The 25,130-nt window shown below is 43.0% G+C and overlaps 1 protein-coding gene across 1 annotated transcript in view; it reads right to left on the bottom strand.

Annotated features, from left to right (window-relative positions):
- The window catches only part of prex1 (phosphatidylinositol-3,4,5-trisphosphate-dependent Rac exchange factor 1), a 288,042-nt gene extending 268,169 nt beyond the window's left edge, over nucleotides 1-19,873 (bottom strand). The window contains exon 1 of the mRNA XM_059652808.1: nucleotides 19,812-19,873. The gene's annotated coding sequence lies outside the window, so the exon portion shown is untranslated. The remainder of the gene's footprint in view (nucleotides 1-19,811) is intronic.
- Nucleotides 19,874-25,130: the final 5,257 nt, after the last annotated feature.

Here is a 25,130-nt window from a genome sequence, read left to right as displayed (position 1 = left end):
AGAGTGGTCCTTGCTAAACAATTAATAGACAAGCTAGGACTTCTGCCAAGGCCGCCGTTCAAACAAGTTATATACTTGAGTGACAAAATCAATGCTGCACTTTGCTGAAGAGTGGTAAAGCACCCCCTAAGTCCTGAACTAGATCATAAATTTAAAGTATGTGTTCAATTCTGTAGCATGAGCCATGATCTTCAGTTGCAAGAATGGCACCACTGAGTTGAGGATGACAGTAAAGCACACAGATTTCCCATGGCAGAATGAGGCAGTGGTTTTACATGCCAAACTAGCTGTGTAATGAACAGGGATAAAAATCCCTTAGCTAAGTTATTTTTGCAAACTTGTCACGCTGCTATACGGTATGTAAGGAAGTCTTACCTACATTATTACTCCAAATCAAAAAATATAAGCATTAATTTTGCATCAAATATCAACATATCTTTCAAATTAAGTTTTCCAATAATCCATAAAAATGAATTTTATCCACATTATTTTTACGGGCCAAGATGATGCTCCTTTGCCCAAGCCACGTGTTGCTTGTTGTTTCTTCTATGCCTTGGTTTAACCAGGATAACTGCTCACTGATACCTAGTTTGGGTTCGAACAGGTGCATTCTGTTCCTGACCTCATTACAGCCTTGGTTCAAATATGGATAAAAGAGCTGAATTTTGGAGGTGAGGCGAGAAGGTCGGACCTTGACGCTAAGGCTGCATTTAACCAAGTGTGGCATCAGGGAGCATGAGCAATACCAAATCAGGGCAAACTCTCTGATGGTTGGATCATATGTGGCACATAGGAAAATAGCTGTGGTTGTTGGAATGCTGTCATATCAGCTCCAGGACATCTCTGCAGGAGTTCCTCATGGTAGTGTCCTAGAGCTAAACATCTTGGAGTTGCTTCATAAATGATCTTCACTCCATCATAAGGTCAGAAGTGGGGATGTTCGCTAATGATTGCACAGTGTTCAGCATCATTTGTGACTCCACAGATACTAAAGCAGTCCGTGTTAAAATGCAACAAAATCTGGACACTATCCAGGCTTGGGCTGACAAGTGGTAAGTGACATTTGCATCGCACAAATGCCAGGCAATGATCATCTCCAATATGAGTTAGAGTTAATCTAACCGCTACCGCTTCATATTCAATGGCATTATCATCTGTGAATCCCCCAGTATCAACACCCTGGAGGTTATCATTAACCTGAAGTTCAACTGGACTTGCCACAATAAATCCAGTGGCCACAAGAGCAGGTCAAAGGCTAGGAATGCAGCAGCAAGTAACTCAAATCTTGACTCTCCAAAGCCTGTGTACCATCCACAAGATACAAGTCAGGAGTGTGATGGAATACTTCACACTTGGGTGCAACTGCAACAACACTCAAGATGCTAGACATCCAGGACAAAGCAGACATTTAATTGGCACCACAAGCACAAGCATGCACCCCATCAACTGTCGAGAGTCAATAGCAGCAGAGTGTTCTATCTACAAGATGCACTGCAGAAATTCACCAATGATACTTAGACGACACCTTACGAACCCACAACCACATACACCTAGAAGGCCAAGGGCAGCAGACACATGGGAACGCCGCAATCTGCAAGTTCCCCTCCAATCCACTCACCATCCTAACTCGGAAATGTACCATTACTGTAGCTGGGTCAATATCTTGGAATTCCCTCCTTTTAATGGCACTCTGGATCTACCTACAGCACATGGACTGCAACGGTTCAAAAAGCATTTCACCATCACGATCACAAGAGCAAACAGAGACATAAAATAAATGCTGGTCTCACAGGCAAATAAAAGAAAATAACGTTCAATGTATGCAGCTACTACATCCGAAGCAGATGAAGGCCTCGAAGAGAGGTACATTTTTAGGTACAAGGGCTAGAAGTTTAGCTTATAGCACTGTCTCAAATGATGTGCTACAGACAGCTGAATAACCATATGGTCCTTTGATGATAATATTCCCATTCAAAATTTTTGGTTTTCTAAAATTTGTTGCCATGCTGTTGCAACAGCTTTTCATGGCATGAAAATGACATCTGGCAAGTCATTAGAACACAGGAAATAGGCACAGAAAGTTTCTATTCAACTCTATAATTCTGTCCTGTCCTACATGTTTACTTGCTTATTTCAAAATGGTTCTCCTTGCCAAAGATGACTTAATTCTCATATATTTGTAATCCAGGGATTGGATTGACTATAATTATCACATGATTGAATTCCAATGAAATATAACACATTTTTAAGGGGCTTGACCTAGTCGATACAGGAGCAAATGTTTCCCTGTTGAGAAGTCTCACCAAGAAATCACAGTCAGGGAATAAAGGGTTGTTCAACTAGCATTGTACTGTTCAGTCAAAGGGTTGTAAATTTCTGCTCCAGAGTCTTGTGCATGTTGTATCATTGAAAATTATTTAAAGCAAATCAATAATCTTGAGTGATAATGGGATCTGCAGATGCTGGAGAATCCAAAATAACAAAGTGTGAAGCTGGATGAACACAGCAGGCCAAACAGCATCTCAGGAGCACAAAAGCTGACATTTTGGGCCTAGACCCTTCATCAGAAGGTCATCATCTGATCAAGGGTCTTGGCCCGAAATGTCAGTTTTTGTGCTCCTGAGATGCTGTTTGGCCTGCTGTGTTCATCCAGCTTCACACTTTGTTATCAATAATCTTGAGGGTAGCTAGAGAATCAAGGGTTTTGGAGATAATGTGGAAAGGTAGCATTCTGGTGGATCACTCATGCCCTCATTAATCCTGCCCTGTCTTTCAAAGAGTTAGACGGCCAACCTCTGCTACTATTTGTTATGTTCTTACCATTTACCAAATCTTATTTACATGCCATAACTAGTAACTGCAACAACATCATGGCAACATATTTTAGTAATCCAACAATTCTGAATGAAAAGTCAACATCAAAGTATCTTAAGCTTTTCAGCTGCCTGGCTCTACTCTATTCCAGACGGTCTCATCAGCTCTAATTTCTGGCCCTTGTTCATAAAGTGGATCAAGTCTTGGTTAAACGTTCGTGCAGCACATACTGTATTGTTGCAATATTCTTCCTGAATTTTAATGATGTCCTTCTATTTCTCCAAGTTTTTCTCTGTTTCCAGGAATCGATGGAAAATTTTGTATGACATGTACACTTATTCAAACTTTGTCATTTGTCCAATGAATATGTAATTTACAAAGCATACTTCACAACACACAGTTATCCATAGAGTTGTTACAAACAGTGTGGATAGTTTTCTTTTCTACCCTTTAAGTCTTGTTTCTTTCATTCTGAATGACAATCTACATAATCAGGACGCTTGGATTGTGCAACGATGATTTCCCACAGCATTTGTCTATCCACAAAAACCATTTGGTGATTGGACCATCTGTGACTTAGTCAATTAATTGCTTGTTCTTTTGTTAAAACTTCTTATTTGTGTTTATTCTTGATGTACCTCTTTCCTTTCACAGAGGGAAAAATGCACTTCATGTTTATTTTTTAAACACAAATTGCTTGAGACATTTCTTGCCAGAATGACGCTGGCTATCTGATGTTGAGATGAAACCAAAGAGCTTGAGCAATCAAACTGAATTAATTTAATCAAGAAATAATGAAAGAAGTAAAATGAGTAACCTTGCTTTTGTGATTCATCTGTGATTTTTTCCAAAGGTTAAAAACCTTTGTAAATTATGAAAATGCACAAAAACAATTCTAATGCTATAGGTACATGAACATAAGTTATACTAAATATGAATTGATCTGTTTTGGTTTCAGCCATCAAGCTTTGCCACATTTGGATTTTAAGGAGTTAAAGTGAGTTGCCAGGAAATGCATTGTTGGCAGATATCCTCCCCCTTGCTGTATGTGCCTGTCCTCAACAGAATGAGGTGCAACTTGTTAACACGAAAATAACATTTAAAAAGTCAAGAATAGCTTGATAAGGTAAAATTACAATAAGTCAAATTATAGCAGCCTGCCAAAAATTTGTGTTAGGCCGGGTTTCTCATAGCCTGATTTGCCTACAAATGCACTTCATGTCAAAAAAGAATAAAAACTGTGATATAGTAAGCAAAAAATATTCTTTTCAATTTGGTCAAACCTTATAATGCAATAAAATGCATTGAAAATCATTGCAAGTTAGCTCTGGAAAATGACTGTAACCTTTCTCTCCTTATTGTCCTAGTTTTGGGCACACGTGCCATACGGCTTTCGGATGTGGGACAGATGATTTTGCAGACATCAGTGCAATCTTACCCATGATTTTGTCCTCTAGTGTGGACTAACTCCGTTCCGATTGATTGGTGCGATCAACTGACCAGAAAAACAGATCTGGAACTTCAGCTCAGCACATGCATCCCTTGATTGGATTTCCTATTCTGATGGTGGGAACGGTTGACAACTTTGCAACACCTGCTGTTTTGGGCTGTCCGAATTTAATTTAACTGCAATATTTTGATTTGTTTTCCAGTTCTCCTCTGAGCTATAAGCTCCATTAGCTAGCAAGACTCAGATTCTTTCACCACCTCTTAATTTACTGGTGACCACCAGGTTTTGCTGAACATTAATGTATTTAATTCACGGAACAGGTTTTCCAAATTTGATCTCTTTTCATGTCCCACTACCAACATTATGCTACCCTGAACAATATTGATAAACTAATATCATTACTTCGGGTTACTCAGAGTACCAATGCAATTTCAGTCCTGATTTATAGACTTTTGACACTTTAAAGTTAAAGAAAGAATACAATGTATTGTATTATTATTTTTTCTACTAATGACCGAAGCTCTTTTTCTCTATAATGGTACATAATTTTGAACTCTAACCTGTCATTAGAATGTATGTAACATTTTAAAATGATTGCAAACAACACATAAGCAACCTGTTCAGATTTGAAGTTGTACATTGAACAGGATTAATTGTTTTGTCTCAATTATTTTGGTTTTATACATTGCAACTTTGTTAGCACCATAGTGCTGGTGTTCTGGACCATCCTTCATCTCAACTACATTTGATTTTTGAGTACATGTACACAATGCCACTTGCAACCAACCAGTAAATATGAGGAAAAAAAATGGTTCAGAGCTTGTAATAATGAAGTAAAATATGCTTATACGAATTGGCTTACCAATTTTAAGAGCTGTCATGCTTGACTTGTCCTCTTTGTTAGTTCCAGCCCATTTATTACAGGCAGTATAATCATTCCAAAAAATAATTGCTGTGCTAATTGGCCTTAAATAGCAGCAAGTTAAATTCAGTAAAAGCTGTTAATCATATTGATAATTGAAGAAATCACATTGTTTCTATTTGATTTGAATGCTTGACTGGTCACCTTAACCCAACAGTAGAAGAAACAATGAAACTGTTCTTGTAACACTATGTTAATTTAAGTAAGTGTTGTGATGGCGGATCCAGTTGGACTTAAAATAATTGGAAAACGCCACAAGGATTATCTCAGTTTCTCAAGATAAATTAGGCAGAAGACCTGAATAACTTCAAAACCAACATCATACAGCATATCAATTTGCCCAATTCCCTGAGGGCTCTAAGTTCTAAGGCCCTATTACAACAAACGACTGGAAGATCCTCTGTGGAATTTCAGGGTTCCTATCCTGGCATTGACTGTCGTTGGATGTATTCCTGGAGGTTTCAAATGGACAATCTCTTCCCTCAAATTGCCTTACACCCACACCACATACATATCAAGCACATCAATGCTCTTGGCACTCTGCCTCCTTCAGTCAATTGGAAAGTGGTAACAAAATCTGATGATTTTTCATTATAAGTTAAATATCATAAGACCATAAGAAATGTGATTAGTCCTTTGATCCTGCTCCACCAATCTGACACTCCTCATGTCCACTTTCTCATCTCATCCCCATGACTGTTGATACACCTGTCGATCAAGAATCTTTTCAGCTTTGTATACGCACAAGGTTTCTGCTCTCAAAGCTATCTGAGGTAGAGTTCCAAAGAATCTTAATCTTCAAAGCCAAAATTCCTCATCACCTCAGTCTTCTCTTGGAGCTGTTTATTCAAAGATTGTGCCTTCTGATCCTAGACTCTCCCATGGGGTAAACATCCCCTCAGCATTTACCCTGTCAAGTCCCCTAAGAATCCTCTATGTTTGAATTAGATCACCTCTCATTCTTCTAAATTTCAGCATCATTTTACTAATTTCCATTAATTTCACAATTATTGCCTGTAAATGTTCAATAAATGAAAAGAATGTCTTGCCCCTGTGATCTTCTTTCAGCATTGTACACTGTATTGCTCTGGAGATTGAATTCCGCTCGAAAGTGAGGATACAACAAGGTATTTTCTAAATGGTGAAATGCTACAGAAACAGACTTAGGGGAAAGAGAGTTAGAGGAAAGAGACTTAGGGGAAAGGCAGAAGATTGCCACAGGAAAGGTTGTAGACTTGCTCGCCAAGCCTGTGTGTTTGATTGCAGACGTTTCATCACGCTGCTAGGTAACATCGTGAGTGCACCTCCGGTGAAGCACTGGTGTGCTCGGTTCCAGCCTCGGTTTACTGGGATGTTGACATTACATCCAGTTCTGTTTTTCAGTGGTTTGTATATCAGGTCCAGTTCAATGTGTTGGTTGAGGGAGTTCCAGTTGGAATGCCAGGCCCACAGGAATTCCATGGCATGTTTCTGTTTGCCTTGTGCTATTATGCATGTGTTGTCCCAGTCAAATTTGTGTCTTTCTTTGTCCGTGTGCATTGAAACAAGTGAGAATTGGTTGTGCCTCTTGGTGGCTAGTTAGTGTTCATTTATTTTTATTGTCAGTCTTCTTCCAGTTTGGCCTATGTAATGTTTCTCACAGTCTTTGCATGGTATTTTGTATATTATGTTAGTTTTAATGGTTGTGGGTATGGCATCTTTTACATTAGTTAGTAGCTGTCGCAGGGCGGGTTACTGGTTGGTGGGCTACCCTGATACCTAGGGATGTGAGTAGTCTTGTAGTCATAGAACATAGAAAAGTACAGCACAGTACAGGCCCTTCGGCCCACAATGTTGTGCCGTGGAATAATCCAAAAATAAAATAACCTAACCTTCATTCCCCTCAATTCACTGCTGTCCATGTGCATGTCCAGCAGTCGCTTAAATAGTCATATCTAATATGTTTCTGATGTATGGTAGGTAGTAATGTGTCTGTCTGTGTTGTGTCTTCTTGTTATGGTCTGTCGCAGAAGTAATGGTGGATTGTGCATTTTGGGTATCAATTCCTTTTAAAAGCTCCGTATATGTGCTCCTGTTCTGCTTTGTGCAGTTCCGGGTTGCTGTAATATGTTGTGGCCCTTTTGAATAAAGTACTTATGCAGATCCGTTTATGGGTGTTGGGGTGGTTGCTGGAGTAATTAAGTATGTGATCCATATGTGTGGTCTTTTTGTATATGCTAGTCTTGAGTTCCCCATTGTTCCTACTTTCTGCCATTATGTCTAGGAAGGATGGTTGGATCTTGTTCTCTTCTTCTTTTGTGAATTTTATTCCAGTGAGGATGTTGTTTATGTGTCAGTGGGTTTTTTCTAGTCTTGTGCATTTAATAATCACGAAGGTGTCATCTACATAGCGGACCCAGTTTGAGTTGTATACTGGGGCCTGCTGTTTGTTCTAACCTTTGCATTACCACTTCAGCAATCTGTCTTGATATTGGGGATCCCATTGGTGTTCCATTAATTTGTTTGAATATACGATTGTTGAAGGTGAAGTGGGTTGAGAGGCACAGACGTTTCAGGGTGCTGTCCTTGTTGATGCTGTTGGTGTCTTGGGGTGCCTGCCTTCCTGATTCATCCAGCAATGTGAGATTTGTCTCTCACTAGGTCAATGTTTATGGATGTAAATAATGCTGTTTCGTCAAAGGATATCATTATCTTGAGCTCTTCTATTCTGGTGTCCTTGATGTTGAAGAATTCTTGTGAGGAGTGGATGGAGTTGGTTGTGGTGTCAAATAAGTATTTCCGTTTCCGTTGTACCACTTTGGTTAGTCTATATGTTGGTATGCCTGGTAGTGAGACATTGGGTCTGAGGGGGACTTCTGGCTTGTGTACTTTGGGGAGTCCATAGAAGAGGGGAGTGTTGGATCTCTCTGGCATCATTTTTTGGTAGTCCGGCTTGCTAATACCTCCTGAGTTGTTTTGATCTGGTTCTCTAACTGTGGTTTTATCGCCATCTGTTGGTAGGTCTCAGTATGTTAGTAGTGCATTTGCTTTCTCGAAATATAAGGATGTTAAGGATGACTGTCATGCATCCTTTGTCCACCGGTAAGATTACGACGTTCCTGTCTTTCTTGAGTCTCTCCAGGGCTTTCTTCTCTTCTGTGTTGAATGTGTTCCATTTACCTTTTCTGCTCAGTGTTGGGACTAAGTCAGATAGTCTGTTGTATGATAATAAAATGTGAGGCTGGATGAACACAGCAGGCCAAGCAGCATCTCAGGAGCACAAAAGCTGACGTTTCGGGCCTAGACCCTTCATCAGAGAGGGGGATGGGGGGAGGGAACTGGAATAAATAGGGAGAGAGGGGGAGGCGGACCGAAGATGGAGAGTAAAGAAGATAGGTGGAGAGAGTGTAGGTGGGGAGGTAGGGAGGGGATAGGTCAGTCCAGGGAAGACGGACAGGTCAAGGAGGTGGGATGAGGTTAGTAGGTAGATGGGGGTGCGGCTTGGGGTGGGAGGAAGGGATGAGTGAGAGGAAGAACCGGTTAGGGAGGCAGAGACAGGTTGGACTGGTTTTGGGATGCAGTGGGTGGGGGGGAAGAGCTGGGCTGGTTGTGTGGTGCAGTGGGGGGAGGGGATGAACTGGGCTGGTTCAGGGATGCAGTAGGGGAAGGGGAGATTTTGAAACTGGTGAAGTCCACATTGATACCATATGGCTGCAGGGTTCCCAGGCGGAATATGAGTTGCTGTTCCTGCAATCTTCGGGTGGCATCATTGTGGCAGTGCAGGAGCCCCATGATGGACATGTCATCAAGAGAATGGGAGGGGGAGTGGAAATGGTTTGCGACTGGGAGGTGCAGTTGTTTGTTGCGAACTGAGCGGAGGTGTTCTGCAAAGCGGTCCCCAAGCCTCCGCTTGGTTTCCCCAATGTAGAGGAAGCCGCACCGGGTACAGTGGATGCAGTATACCACATTGGCAGATGTGCAGGTGAACCTCTGCTTAATGTGGAATGTCATCTTGGGGCCTGGGATGGGGGTGAGGGAGGAGGTGTGGGGACAAGTGTAGCATTTCCTGCAGTTGCAGGGGAAGGTGCCAGGTGTGGTGGGGTTGGAGGGCAGTGTGGAGCGAACAAGGGAGTCACGGAGAGAGTGGTCTCTCCGGAAAGCAGACAGGGGAGGGGATGGAAAAATGTCTTGGGTGGTGGGGTCGGATTGTAAATGGCGGAAGTGTCGGAGGATAATGCGTTGTATCCGGAGGTTGGTAGGGTGGTGTGTGAGAACGAGGGAGATCCTCTTGGGGCGGTTGTGGCGGGGGCGGGGTGTGAGGGATGTGTTGCGGGAGCGGGGTGTGAGGGATGTGTAACAACGCATTTACAACGCATTATCCTCCGACACTTCCGCCATTTACAATCCGACCCCACCACCCAAGACATTTTTCCATCCCCTCCCCGTCTGCTTTCCGGAGAGACCACTCTCTCCGTGACTCCCTTGTTCGCTCCACACTGCCCTCCAACCCCACCACACCCGGCACCTTCCCCTGCAACCGCAGGAAATGCTACACTTGTCCCCACACCTCCTCCCTCACCCCCATCCCAGGCCCCAAGATGACATTCCACATTAAGCAGAGGTTCACCTGCACATCTGCCAATGTGGTATACTGCATCCACTGTACCCAGTGCGGCTTCCTCTACATTGGGGAAACCAAGCGGAGGCTTGGGGACCGCTTTGCAGAACACCTCCGCTCAGTTCGCAACAAACAACTGCACCTCCCAGTCGCAAACCATTTCCACTCCCCCTCCCATTCTCTTGTTGACATGTCCATCATGGGCCTCCTGCACTGCCACAATGATGCCACCCGAAGGTTGCAGGAACAGCAACTCATATTCCGCCTGGGAACCCTGCAGCCATATGGTATCAATGTGGACTTCACCAGTTTCAAAATCTCCCCTTCCCCTACTGCATCCCTAAACCAGCCCAGTTCATCCCCTCCCCCCACTGCACCACACAACCAGCCCAGCTCTTCCCCCCCACCCACTGCATCCCAAAACCAGACCAACCTGCCTCTGCCTCCCTAACCGGTTCTTCCTCTCACCCATCCCTTCCTCCCACCCCAAACCACACCCCCATCTACCTACTAACCTCATCCCACCTCCTTGACCTGTCCGTCTTCCCTGGACTGACCTATCCCCTCCCTACCTCCCCACCTACACTCTCTCCACCTATCTTCTTTACTCTCCATCTTCGGTCCGCCTCCCCCTCTCTCCCTATTTATTCCAGTTCCCTCCCCCCATCCCCCTCTCTGATGAAGGGTCTAGGCCCGAAACATCAGCTTTTGTGCTCCTGAGATGCTGCTTGGCCTGCTGTGTTCATCCAGCCTCACATTTTATTATCTTGGAATCTCCAGCATCTGCAGTTCCCATTATCTCTGAGTCTGTTGTATGTCCTCCTTGACTCTTGCTCTTTAGTGTCAATTCCAGTGCAGCCAAGAAGTCAGATTTTTTGGCGTCTCTGTGCTTACAATTCAGTCCGTGTACAAGTATGGTCTTCTCCGTGCCTGTAAGCGGTTGGTCCAAGATGTTTATAATCCTTGTCTCTGGATTGTCCGTGTCGTTGTTCTTGATGAGTTTGGATAGTTTTTCTTGTAGGGCTATTCTTTTCTTTGTTCTGGTCTTTTGTTGTTGTATGCTGATAGCTTCTTCCAAAGTGGTTGTCCATTCTTGGTTGATCGCACTGGAGTACCCATTGTCTCAGTACCAAGTATGCTAACATATAGACTCGCGAAAGAACTACAATGGAAACTGAAATACTTAGTTGACAACACTACTTACTCCATCCACTCCTCCAAGAATTCCTCAACATCATCTAGAAAGCCAGAATAGAAGAGGACAAGATAATGATATCCTTCGACATAACAGCGCTACTTCCATCCTTAAAAGTTGACCTTGTGAAAGAGACAATTGCCACACTACTGGACAAATCAGGAAGGCTGGCACCCCACAACACCAATGGCATGAAACTTTTAGAATCCCACCAGAGTTAAGTTCGGGGCAGCACTGTAGCTCAGTGATTAGCACTGCTGCCTCACAGCACCAGGGACCTGGGTTCAATTCCACCCTCGGACGACTGTCTGTGTGGAGTTTGCTCGTTCTCCCTGGTTGTGTGGGTTTCCTCCAGGTGCTCTGGTTTTCTCCCACAGTCCAAAGATGTGCAGACATGGATTGGCCATGCTAAATTGCCCATAGTGTTCAGGGATGTGTAGATTAGGGAGATGGGTCTGGGTGGGATACTTTGCGGATCAGTGTGGACTTGTTGGGTCGAAGGGCCTGTTTCCACAATGTAGGGATTCTATGATCTGTGCCTCACAACCCATTTCACCTTCAACCACCGTATATTCAGACAAATTAATGGAATACTAATGGGATCCCCAATATCAGGACTGATTATAGAAGTGGTCATTCAAAGGTTAGAATGAACAGTGATCCCCATTAGACAACTCAAACTGAGTCTGCTATGTAGATGAAACCTTTGTGATTATCAAACGCATAAGACTAGAAGAAACCCACTGACACAAAAACAACACTCTCACTGGAATAAAATTCGCAAAACAAGAAGAGAACGATGACCAACTACCCTTCCTCAACATAATGATAGAATGTAAGAACAATGGGAAACTCCAGACCACAAAAAAGACCACACATACGAACCACATACTAAATTCCTCCAGCAAACACCCCAACTCCCATAAATGGATCTGCATCAGGATATTTTTCAAACAGGCCACAACACGTTACAGCAACCCAGAATTGCACAAAGCAGAACAGGAGCACATATACGGAATTTTAAAAGGAATTGATACCCAAAAGCATAATCCGCCATTACCTCTGCAATAGACCACAACAGGAAGACACAACACAGCCAGACTCACTAATCGCCCTACCGTATATCAGAGATGACCACAAGACTACTCACACCCCTCGGTATCAGGGTAGCCTACCAACCACTAACCAACAACCCACCCTGTGACAGCTACTGACGAACGTAAAGGACCCCGTACTCACAATAAAAGTAATGCAAGATACAAAATACCATGCAAGGACTGTGAGAAACATCACGTAGGCCAAACTGGAAGAAGATTGACAATACAGATACACAAACACCAACTAGACACCAAGAAACACAACCAGTTCTCACTGGTCTCAATATACACAGACAAAGTAGGACAGGAATTCAACTGTGACAACACATCCATAATAACACAAGGCAAACAGAGACATGCCATGACATTCCTAGAGGCCTGGCATTCCAACTGGAACTCCATTAATAAACACATTTAACAGGACCCAATTATACAAACGACTGGTAAACAGAACTGGATGTAATGCAAATCGAGGCATATAAATAACAAGCAGGACAGAATACCAGAGGTGCACAGATGATATTACCTATCAGGGCGATGAAACATCTGCAATCAAACACAACAGCTCAGCAAGCAAGTCTACAACCTCATCCACAACCCAAGCTACAAATCTTCTCAAAAACATTTGCCATATGATAACAGAAATAGTGCAGACATGAAGTGCTGAATGGGCTCCTTCTGCGAGATAATAGTTCTGGTGATTCTATGGCAATTGTAGTGTCCTTTTAACATACTTCCTTTTTAAACTTCATCTTACAGTGGGGCAAATCTTTTGGGCCCAGTTAGATTACTTCCATTTATGACCTTATGCCTTTGCTATTCCTTAATTCCATCCAAACTGATTCCAATCACGATCTAATGCATGTATATCGTTAGTTATCACTGCATTGTATACTTTTCTTTATTAACAAAGCTACCCCATATCCGTTTCCTTTTCTGCCTGTTCCACCGGAATGCTGAATACCCTTGAATATTAAGTTCCCAGTGTTGGTCATTCTGTAGCAACATCTCCATAATAGCTATTACATCATATTCATCTATTTCTATTTGTGCTGTCAACTCATCTGTCTTGTTACAGATGCTGTGTGCATTCAAGGGTCTTAAGCTTTGACTTTTTACTATTACTTACTCTGCGTCTAATTTGTGCTGCACTCTCCTGCATATATTTTCTACCTCTTTCTGTCACACTTTGATTATCATTTGCCACTACAATGCCTGAACCTCTATTCCCTTGTCTCATCTGACACTGCGAACCAAATATAGCCTTGTTCTTTGTATCCAATTGTTCCTAAAGTTCACACTCCATCCCAATGTCGAGGTTCTTCACCTGGAGTCACACATGCTGACTGTAGACAATATTGCTTCTTAGCACCCAATGCAATGAAAATGATGAAATATTCCTGAGAGCTGAATGCCATGTAGGTACGGCATTAAAAAGCATAAATGTAATTAATTACAGCAACAGGAGAAGTGAAATTATTGTGGGGCTTTTATGATGCAGTGGTGTTCCTATCTCTGAGCCAGGAGGCCTGGGTTCAAGTCCCACTATTACAGAAATGTGGAATTGCATCTCCGAAAGAGTTGATTCAGAACATATCACGAGATATAACTGAAGATATTGTGAGATTAGTACTGGTACAGGAAAAGGGAATTGAGCATTTGAGTAAAAGTTTCCTGATGAGAGTTGGTGACACAAAATGTTTACGTAAATGTTTCTTAAATAAGCCAAATAAAGTGTATTTTTCCAATACTATATATATTCCAATACAGGGATTAACATTATTATAGAACATAGAACATTACAGCACAGTATAGGCCCTTCGGCCCTCGATGTTGTGCCAACCTGTCATACCGATCTCAAGCCCATCTAACCTACACTATTCCATGTACGTCTATATGCTTATCCAATGACGACTTAAATGTACCTAAAGTTGGCAAATCTACTACCGTTGCAGGCAAAGCGTTCCGTTCCCTTACTACTCTCTGAGTAAAGAAACTACCTCTGACATCTGTCCTATATCTTTCACCCCTCAATTTAAAGCTATGCCCCCTCGTGCTCGCCGTCACCATCCTAGGAAAAAGGCTCTCCCTATCCACTCTATCTAACCCTCTGATTATTTTATATGTTTCAATTAAGTCACCTCTCAACCTTCTTCTCTCTAATGAAAACAGCCTCAAGTCCCTCAGCCTTTCCTCATAAGACCTTCCCTCCATACCAGGCAACATCCTAGTAAATCTCCTCTGCACCCTTTCCAAAGCTTCCACCTTCTTATAATGCAGTGACCAGAACTGTACGCAATACTCCAAGTGCGGCCGCACCAGAGTTTTGTGCAGCTTCACCATAACCTCTTGGTTCCGGAACTCGATTCCTCTATTAATAAAAGCTAAAACACTGTATGCCTTCTTAACAGCCCAGTCAACCTGGGTGGCAACTTTCAAGGATCTGTGTACATGGACACCGAGATCTCTCTGCTCATCTACACTGCTAAGAATCTTACCATTAGCTCTGTACTTTGCATTCTGGTTACTCCTACCAAAGTGCATCACCTCACACTTGTCTGCATTAAACTCCATTTGCCACCTCTCAGCCCAGCTCTGCAGCTTATCTATGTCTCTCTGCAACCTACAGCATCCTTCGCCACTATCTACAACTCCACCGACCTTAGTGTCGTCTGCAAATTTACTAACCCATCCTTCTACGCCCTCATCCAGGTCATTTATAAAAATGACAAACAGCAGTGGACCCAACACCGACCCTTGCGGTACACCACTAGTAACTGGTCTCCAGGATGAACATTTCCCATCAACTACCACCCTCTGTCTTCTTTCACCAAGCCAATTTCCGATCCAAACTGCTATATCTCCCACAATTCCATTCCTCTGCATCTTGTACAATAGCCTATTGTGGGGAACCTTATCGAACACCTTGCTGAAATCCATATACACCACATCAACCAGTTTACTCTCATCTACCTGTTTGGTCACCCTCTCAAAGAACTCAATAACTTTTGTGAGGCACGACCTTTCCTTCACAAAACCGTGCTGACTATCCCTGATCAATTTATTCTTTTCTAGATGATTATAAATCCTATTCCTTATAACCTTTTCCAACACTTTACCAACAACTGAGGTAAGGCTCACTGGTCTATAATTACCAGGGTTGTCTCTACTCCCCTTCTTGAACAGGGGAACCACATTTGCTATCCTCCAGTCCTCTGGCACTATTCCTGTAGACAATGACAAGTTAAAGATCAATGCCAAAGGCTCGGCAATCTCCTCCCTGGCTTCCCAGAGGATCCGAGGATAAATCCCATCCGGCCCAGGGGACTTATCTATCTTCTGTAAGTTTCAAATAGATGTCCCTCATCCTTCTAAATTCCATCAAGCACAGGTACAGAGTCCTCAACCACTCCTCACAGACAATTCCCGAGATCATTCCTGTAAATCTTGTCCGGACCCCCTCTAATGCAAGCCCATCCGTCCATACATTTGGGACCCACATTCCCAAATCCCTTTGTGCTTCAGATTTCCAAAGCGTCTCCCCACTTAGAAAATAAGCTACACCTCTAATTTTTCTTACAATGCGCATAATTTCACACTTTCTCACATTATATTCCATCTGTCACTTTTTTGCCCACTCTCCTAGCCTGTCCAAGTTTATTTTAAGCCTACCTGCTTCCTTCAGGGATCCCTGGACCACCTCAGAACTCCACTTGTCACCAGCTGCCATCCCAGAAAAGATCCCTTTATCCTGAATCTCTGCTTTCTGCCAGTCAGACAATCAATCCTCTCTGTGGTTTTCATGTTATGTGCTGTCACTCTCATCTCATCTCTGAAACTCAATGCTTTTGTCTATGTTTGAACCAAGGCTGTAATGAGGTCAGGAGCTGAGTGGCCTGGCAGAGCCTAAAATGGACATTAGTGAGCAGGCGCTGCGTGATAGCACTGTTGAGGACACCTTCCATCACTTTACTGACGAACGAGAGTAGTCTGATGGGGCAGTAATTAGCTAGGTTGGATGTGTCCTGTTTTTTGCGTGCAGGACATACCTGGGCAATTTCCCATTTGTTGGGTAGATGTCGTTATTGTAATTGCACTGGAAGAGCCTGGTGATGGGACCAACACATTTTAGAATACAAGTCTTCAGTATTATTGGAATCTTGTTAGGGCCATAGCCTTTTCAGAATTCAGTGCTTCCAAACATTTCTTGATATCATGTGGAGTGAATCAAATTGGCTGAAGACTCGTATCTGTATTGCTGGGGACAACTGGATGAGGCTGAGATGAATCATCTGGTCATACTTCTGACTGAAGATTGCTGCGAATGCTTCAGCTTTATCTTTTACAGTGATGTGTTGGGCTCTACCATCATTGAGATAGGGAAATCTGTGCAGCCTCCTCCTTCTCCTCCAGTCAATTGTTCATTTGCCCACCACCATCCACGACAGTATGTGGCAGGTCGACAGAGCTGAGACCTGATCTTTTGACTGTGGGCAAACTTACCTCTGTCAATAACTTTCTGTTCATGCTGTGTGGCAAACTGATTCTCCTGTTTAGTAGCTTCACCAGGTGGACAGCTCATTTTCAGATGCCGCTCCTGGCACGACCTCCTGAACTCTCCACTGAACCAGGGTTGATCCGCTGGCCTGATGTTAATGTTTGAATAGGGGAATATGCTGGGCCATGATGATGTAGGTTGTGCTGAAGTACAATTCTGCTGCTGCTGATGGCCCACAGCATCTCAACAATGTCCAGACTTGAGTTATCTGAGCTGCATGAATTCTGTCCCATTTCAATCAATAAAAACTGAAAGAACTGTGGATGCTGTAAATCAGGAACAAAAACAAAGGTGCTGGAAAAGCTCAGCAGGTCCGGCAACAAAGAAGAATAAAAAATCAGTCAACCTGAGTTGTGAGGATGGGTCACCCAACCCAAAACATTGACTGATATTTTTCTCTTCACAGATCCTGCCAGACCAGCTGAGCTTCTCCAGCAATTTCCGTTTTTGTTCTATTTCACATAATGATAGTTCCACTCTACGGTGGTCACTCTTACCAATACTGTAATGGGCAGATGCATCTGCAGCTAGCAGATTGGTAAGAATGATTTTCTCATTTGTTGGATCCCTTACAACCTGCCACAGGCCCAGTTGAGCAGCTTTATCCTTTAACAATCTAATTAGTAGAGCTGCCGCGAAGCCACTCTTCCTGGTGAATGTTGAAATCAGCTAACCAGAGGACATTTTGTGCCTTGCCATCCTCAGCAGCCTCCAAGCATTGTTCAACATGGAGGAGTATTGGTTCATCAGTCGAGGGAGGACAGTACATGGTAACCAGCAGGAGGTTTATTTGTCCACATTTAACCTGATCCCATGAAACTTCACGGGGGTCCAGAGTTCATGGTGAGAACTGCCAGCGCAACTTCCTCCTGACTGCATACTGTCTCCTCAGCTGAGTCTGTCCTCCCGGTGGGATGGGACATGTCCAGGGATAGACGCCTTTTTTTTAATTCATTCATGGGCTGAGGGTGTCACTGGCTGGACCTGCAATTATTGCCCATCCCTGCACATTGCAGCTGGTTTGGAATCATATTTAGGGCAAATCTGGTAAGGATGGCAGATTGCCTTGCCTGACTGGCATCAGTGAGGCTTCGCAAACTCTATAATATCCCACACAGGATAATGGCACTCAATCCCCAAACTTGTTACTATCCCACACAGTCTGATCCCATTCAATCCCCAAACCCTTTACTATCCCGCACAGTCTGATCCCACTCAATCCCCAAACCCTTTAAAATCCCGCACAGTCTGATCCCACTCAATACCCAATCCCTTTAATATCCCGCACAGTCTGATCCCACTCAATCCCCAAACCCTTTAATATCCCACACAGTCTGATCCCACTCAATCCCCAAACCCTTTAATATCCCACACATTCTGATCCCACTTAATCCCCAAACCCTTTAATATCCCGCAGAGTCTGATCCCACTCAATCCCCAGACCCTTTAAAATCCCACACAGTCTGATCCCACTTAATCCCCAAACCCTTTAAAATACCACACAGTCTGATCCCACTCAATCCCCAAACCCTTTAATATCCCACACAGTCTGATCCCACTTAATCCCCAATCCCTTTAATATCCCGCACAGTCTGATCCCACTCAATCCGCAAACCCTTTACTATCCCACACAGTCTGATCCCATTCAATCACCAAACCCTTTAATATCCCACACATTCTGATCCCATTCAATCCCCAAACCCTTTAATATCCCACACAGTCTGATCCCACTCAATCCCCAATCCCTTTAATATCCCGCACAGTCTGATCCCACTCAATCCCCAAACCCTTTAATATCCCGCACAGTCTGATCCCACTCAATCCCCAAACCCTTTAATATCCCACACAGTCTGATCCCATTCAATCCCCAAACCCTTTAATATCCCACACAGTCTGATCCCATTCAATCCCCAAACCCTTTACTATCCCGCACAGTCTGATCCCACTCAATCCCCAAACCCTTTAATATCCCACACAGTCTGATCCCATTTAATCCCCAAACCCTTTAATATCCCGCACAGTCTGATCCCACTCAATCCCCAGACCCTTTAATATCCCACACAGTCTGATCCCATTCAATCCCCAAACCCTTTAATATCCCACACAGTCTGATCCCACTCAATCCCCAATCCCTTTAATATCCCGCACAGTCTGATCCCACTCAATCCCCAAACCCTTTAATATCCCGCACAGTCTGATCCCACTCAATCCCCAAACCCTTTAATATCCCACACAGTCTGATCCCACTCAATCCCCAATCCCTTTAATATCCCGCACAGTCTGATCCCACTCAATCCCCAAACCCTTTAATATCCCGCACAGTCTGATCCCACTCAATCCCCAAACCCTTTAATATCCCACACAGTCTGATCCCATTCAATCCCCAAACCCTTTAATATCCCACACAGTCTGATCCCATTCAATCCCCAAACCCTTTAATATCCCACACAGTCTGATCCCATTCAATCCCCAAACCCTTTACTATCCCGCACAGTCTGATCCCACTCAATCCCCAAACCCTTTAATATCCCACACAGTCTGATCCCATTTAATCCCCAAACCCTTTAATATCCCGCACAGTCTGATCCCACTCAATCCCCAGACCCTTTAAAATCCCACACAGTCTGATCCCACTCAATCCCCAGACCCTTTAAAATCCCACACAGTCTGATCCCACTTAATCCCCAATCCCTTTAATATCCCGCACAGTCTGATCCCACTCAATCCCCAAACCCTTTAATATCCCGCACAGTCTGATCCCACTCAATCCCCAGACCCTTTAAAATCCCACACAGTCTGATCCCACTCAATCCCCAAACCCTTTAAAATCCCACACAGTCTGATCCCACTTAATCCCCAAACACTTTACTAGCCCACACAGTCTGATCCCACTTAATCCCCAAATCCTTTAAAATCCCGCACAGTCTGATCCCACTCAATCCCCAGACCCTTTAAAATCCCACACAGTCTGATCCCACACAATCCCCAGACCCTTTAAAAACCCACACAGTCTGATCCCACTCAATCCCCAAACCCTTTAAAATCCCACACAGACTGATCCCACTTAATCCCCAAACCCTTTACTAGCCCACACAGACTGATCCCACTCAATCCCCAAACCCTTTAAAATCCCACACAGTCTCTAATCTCAGTCACGTCCTGGTTGTCGTAAGATTACCTTTTCCTTATCACACTGAGGTGCAGTCCATGTCAAGGACTGTCTCCCTTCTTATAATCCCCCCCGGGAATTTACTGCGGTCCTGTTTGTTTTGGGTTCTGACTCGGGATTATTTATGATCCCCCCCCGGTGATCCGGTCCCGGGTGATCCCCCCTCCGGTGATCCGGTCCCGGGTGATCCCGCCCCCGCGGTGATCCGGTCCCGGGTGATCCCGCCCCCGCGGTGATCCGGTCCCGGAGTGATCGCGCCCCCCGGGTGATCCCGCCCCCCCGGATGATCCCGCCGCCGGGTGATCCGCCCCCGGAGTGATTCCGCCCCCCGGGTGATCCGGTCCCGGAGTGATCCCGCCCCCCGGGTGACCCCCCTCTCTCTTACCGCCGGCCCCGGGCCCAGCTTTTCTTATTATGTGTCAAGATTCTACTGAACTTTTACAAGTAATTACAAAAATACCTTGAGAGGGATTCAAAATAATCAATTCATTAAAACAAAGCAAGCAGTAATATCTATCTTGCCTCTTTTCTTCTGAATTAATCTGCTGCATGGATTATTTAAGAAACATGGATAAAAGGCATTTTTTGTACAATTAATAAGAAGCACTTTGTCATTCATACTGTTACACTGCCCTCAGGTGGTCTTCTATTAGCAAGCAATATTGATTCTTATTCAATGTCAAAGCAGACAGATTTCCTAAAATTTCACAAAATGTTAGGTTTTAATTTATGCATTCCCAGCATTTGGCCATCGTTGGCTCGGGCAGCATTTTGCCCAGTGCTAATTGCCCTCGTTAGGGCAATGGTGAGCCACTTTCTGAACTGTAGGTTATAGAGTCATAGAGCACGGAAGCAGACCCTTTGGTCCAGACATTCCAATCTGATCTAGTCCCAGTTGCCTGCATTTGGCCCATTTCCCTCTAAACCCTTCCTATTCATATGCCCATCCAGAAGCTTTTTAAATGTTGGTATTGTAGCAGCCTCTACTTCCTCTGGCAGCCTGTTCCATACATACCCCACCCCCTACATGAAAAGGTTGTCCCTTCGGTCCCTTTTAAATCTTTCCCCCTCACTTTAAACCTATGTTCTCTCGTTGTGAATTTCCCCACCCCAGGGAAAAGACCTTGGCTATTCACCCTATCCATGCCCTTCATGGCTTTATGAACCTCTACATGGTCACTCTCAGTCTCAGATGCTCCAGGGAATAAAGTCCCAGTCTATTCTGCCTGTCTCAACAGCTTAAACCATCCAGTCCCAGCAACACACTTGTAAATCTTTTCTGCATCCTCTCCAGTTTAACAACATCCTTCCTTCAGAAGGGCGACTGGAATTGCATGCAATATTCAAAAAGCGGCCTCACCAATATCCTGTACAGCTGCAACATGACATCCCAATGCCTATACTCAATGTTCTGAACAATGAAGGCAAGTGTGCCAAATGCCTTCTTCACCACACTGTCTACCTAGGACTCCATTTTCAAGGAACTATGCACCTGCACCCCTAGGTGCCGTTACAAAGGGACTTTCATGCAGTAACAGTGATGGAGTGATGGTATGGTCCAAAATCAGGATGGCGTGTGCCTTGGAGGGGAACTTAGAGATGGTGATGTTCTTGTGCAGCTGCTGCCCTTGTCCTTCTTGGTTGTGCATTTCGAATTGACTCATAAATTTTTATTGACATGCAACTTTCAATAAAAGGCTTTGTCGGTTATGAGGAAAGTACATAATAAACAAAATAAATGCAACGCACTCATTCTTTCCTTGAAGTAAAAGAAAATTAGCTGACTCTAAATGAGTTCAGAGGATATTAGGCACAGGGGTTCCACTGTGGCAACTTCAAATAAACACTACAAATTTTAGATTTAAATTAAAAATTAAATTAGTAATTGTCTCAAAGTCTGCAAGTGACATTGAGTATCTATAAATTATTTTAAAATTTCTACCTGCATATACTGTCTATCTACAAAATCTTCATTCCCGCCATTATGGTTTTTGTCACACCTTTGCTATTATACAATCCTATAGTCCATAGGGTCTATGGGATCCGAAGGAAAAAGTTAGGGTCTAGGCTATCTCCTTGTCAGGTTTTGAGAGTGTTTGGTCTTGTTCAGAACAACTGAAATTGTTCAAACAATGTGTGCAGTTTTATTTTATACATCAAGAAAAACATGATTCTAAAAAAGAGGGCTCTAAAAATCTTGCTTGTCATTAGCAAGAAGTGTCAAATCTGGTCTTTCCATGGCTGATTGGAAAGATCCGCCAAAGATCTGGAAGATTCTTGAAGACAAGCTCAGTGTAAGAATTAACTTCAAAATTCATAGACTCCAACGTATGACATGGTCAGCAATCTCAAGATCCTACTGTCCAATTTGTTGGAAGTTGGTGCTGCAAAACACAAGTGTGACTTTTCAAAAGAAGAACTGTCAGACAGGATCACAGAGTAAGTCATTGCCTTTACACCAATGGAAGCCTTCAGGAGGAACCTTCTGCACAACAGAAAAAGGCATACGATTGAGGCATTACTTGAGATACACATGCATATTAACCCATAGTGGTAGCCAACAGCATCTACATGTCTTAGGTGCAGCCACATCTATCACTATGATCAGTAAAGTAAACCTGACCAAAAAATTCTATAACAGATCAGTTTGTTGCACCAATCCAGTTCTTCTTAAGTCTTTAAAACATATAAGACAAGGGATATTTGGCATACATCTGCAAGAAATCTAGTTCCAAGGACCAAATCAGACAATAGAATGAAACACAGGTGATGGATAACACAGCACAATGGCACAATGCTGAAAGCCATGAAGGTATTAAGAATGCACACAAATGCAAGCATGTCAATTAAGTTCAGCCTTAACCAGGCAAAAGGTAAAGGTGACCAAACATTTCATTTTGTTAATCTCAAACATCATGTTGATTGTACAAGATGATCAAAAGCTGTTACAACCATTAATATCACATGCCCTGCAAAGGCAGAAAGACACTTCGTAAAATAAAATTGACACAGGAGCAATCGCCAACATATTACCACTGTAGCCTGGACGTCATGTACATCAACTAATATTACTCCATGCTACAGCCTAAGAAAAACAGTTTCACAGTATATGCTAGATTTCCAGTTTGGTGTGTATGAAGAATCACTGCATTTCCAAAATACAGCTGCATCTTGGCTTTCCAAAATCTTTTAAGTGGGAGATACCTACAGTCCAGTAGTGGCAGGAAAACCAATATGTGCAGATACTGGTAACATCATAATTCACGAAATTCAAACCACACCAAAAATGGCAGAACAGATCAAATAAGATGGGATGATATGACTTTGAAGTGAGATAAATGCCTGGTACCAGGATAATTACATCTGACAGACTGTGCAGATTACCCAGTCCCAAAAAGTAAAGATATTTCTCTTGATCTAAGCATCTATGCTCTTGACAACAAGGTTGATCTGCTACATTTTGGCAAGAGTTACTTTGCAGAGTTTCATTGGCTACTGTCAAGGATGAGAAACTATCAGAGTTGTAAGAGATTATTATCCAGGGGTGGTTGGCTATACTTACAACGTATTTGAGAAGATATTTCATTTTGGCCAGAGATGAACTTGGTAGATCACAACAATCCATTTTCAAGGCCAAACAAGTTCTAATACCAGATGCCAAGATGTGTTGTACCAGAGATATAGTATTAAATGCACAAAATGGCTTGCACTCAAATCTGTGTGCATTCAACAACTTGTGTACATGTGTGATGCATGCAAAACATATGGATCCCAGTCGCGAAGGTACCTTCCACCTTCTCACAATGTGCCACATAATCCCTGGATGAAAATGGCTACAGACCTCTTCACAGAGCATGTGGAATTTACATCATTGTGAAAGATAACTTCTCTTTATTTGCCCTTACTGATGACTTAGCAACACTATAGGTGTGACCGTTCCTGACACAATGAGGACAAATTTCTGTTTATTCAATGCATTATGTCATATAGTGCCTAATGATGGACTACAGTACACTGGTAAACTGTTTCAAGTTTTGTGCTGTTACAAAGATGTTTTGTATTTACCCTGCATGGAATATTCAAGTTTTGAAGGATTTAAGAAAAAGAATGGATACACTTTAAGTACTTCCTTTAAAAGGGGTCATTGAAGGTTTATTGTGGGTTTGAGTTTTTTTAAAAAATACTGCTTCCTATTCACACGTCTGGAGATAATTCCTTGCTTTGTTAACGGCCCTGCTGGAGCTGGTTTTGAACACTGACTGGCTTATTCTTGTTTTAACCAGCTGAACTGGCAGGAAGCCTGCTGATTATCACTGATCTGGAGGAAGGCTTATTAAGAACAAGCTGAGTTGGAGGGATACTTACTAAGAACAAACTGAATTAAAAGTAACTTTGTAATAAACTGTCCAGCTCTCCCATTTTATGAATTCAAGGTAAAATGTGTTCATTTGAAAAAAATGATTGAAAGGCAAATCTCCAGATTGTAAATCTGCAAGACTTCAGACACAACTACGTATGACTAGTGAGTTGATCACATACCAGAGCAACAAACTCCAAAATATCCTGTGCTCTTTTGCCTTCGTGAGTCACCCATTGGACATTTTTTTCTTTCAGAAAGTGAATCTGTGCAGAGAATTTGGTTTATTTTTTCTTTTTTCTTGAAAAGAGACATGCAGAGACAGAGTGAGTGAGTGAGAGTGAGTGGCAATTTATGGAGGGATAAACAATTCTCTATGACTGACTGTGTATTTTAAACAAATCGTTTTTAATAGTTTTTTTTGATAGTAAACCAATCATTTTGATAATTAAGAAGCCTAGTTGATAGATACAACAAAGTGTGGAGTTGAATGAACACAGCAGACCAAGCAGCATCTTAGGAGCACAAAGGCTTCCGAGATAACAAATGATGCTGCTTGGCCTGCTGTGTTCATCCAGCTCCACACTTTATTATTCCGGATTCTCCAGCATCTGCAGTTCCCATTATCTCTGGATATTATTGTTTAAAGCCAGACGCAACCATAAAAAGTAACATTGTGACACATGGAAAAGCAGAATGAGAGGACAGTGTACTCCTCCAGCATTAGTTGTAACAAAACTAACTGCTGAAAGACCACATAACATCATTACCCAGTATCCATGCCAGTGTAGCACAGCGTTTGATACACACTATCAAATCAATTATTACATATTGAGCAACAAAGCAGGGTTTTTGGATTGTATCGCTCCATTTCATGCAACATAAATGGAGACAGAATTACCATTCCCAGCGCAAATTATGTTTATGAAGGAAAGTGCAAAAAGCCTTGCTCAGCAACAAATTGTGCATCC

Source organism: Stegostoma tigrinum, chromosome 19 (genome assembly GCF_030684315.1).
Source record: "Stegostoma tigrinum isolate sSteTig4 chromosome 19, sSteTig4.hap1, whole genome shotgun sequence".
NCBI classification, from domain to species: domain Eukaryota; kingdom Metazoa; phylum Chordata; class Chondrichthyes; order Orectolobiformes; family Stegostomatidae; genus Stegostoma; species Stegostoma tigrinum.
This window is presented reverse-complemented; position numbering and strand designations above follow the sequence as displayed.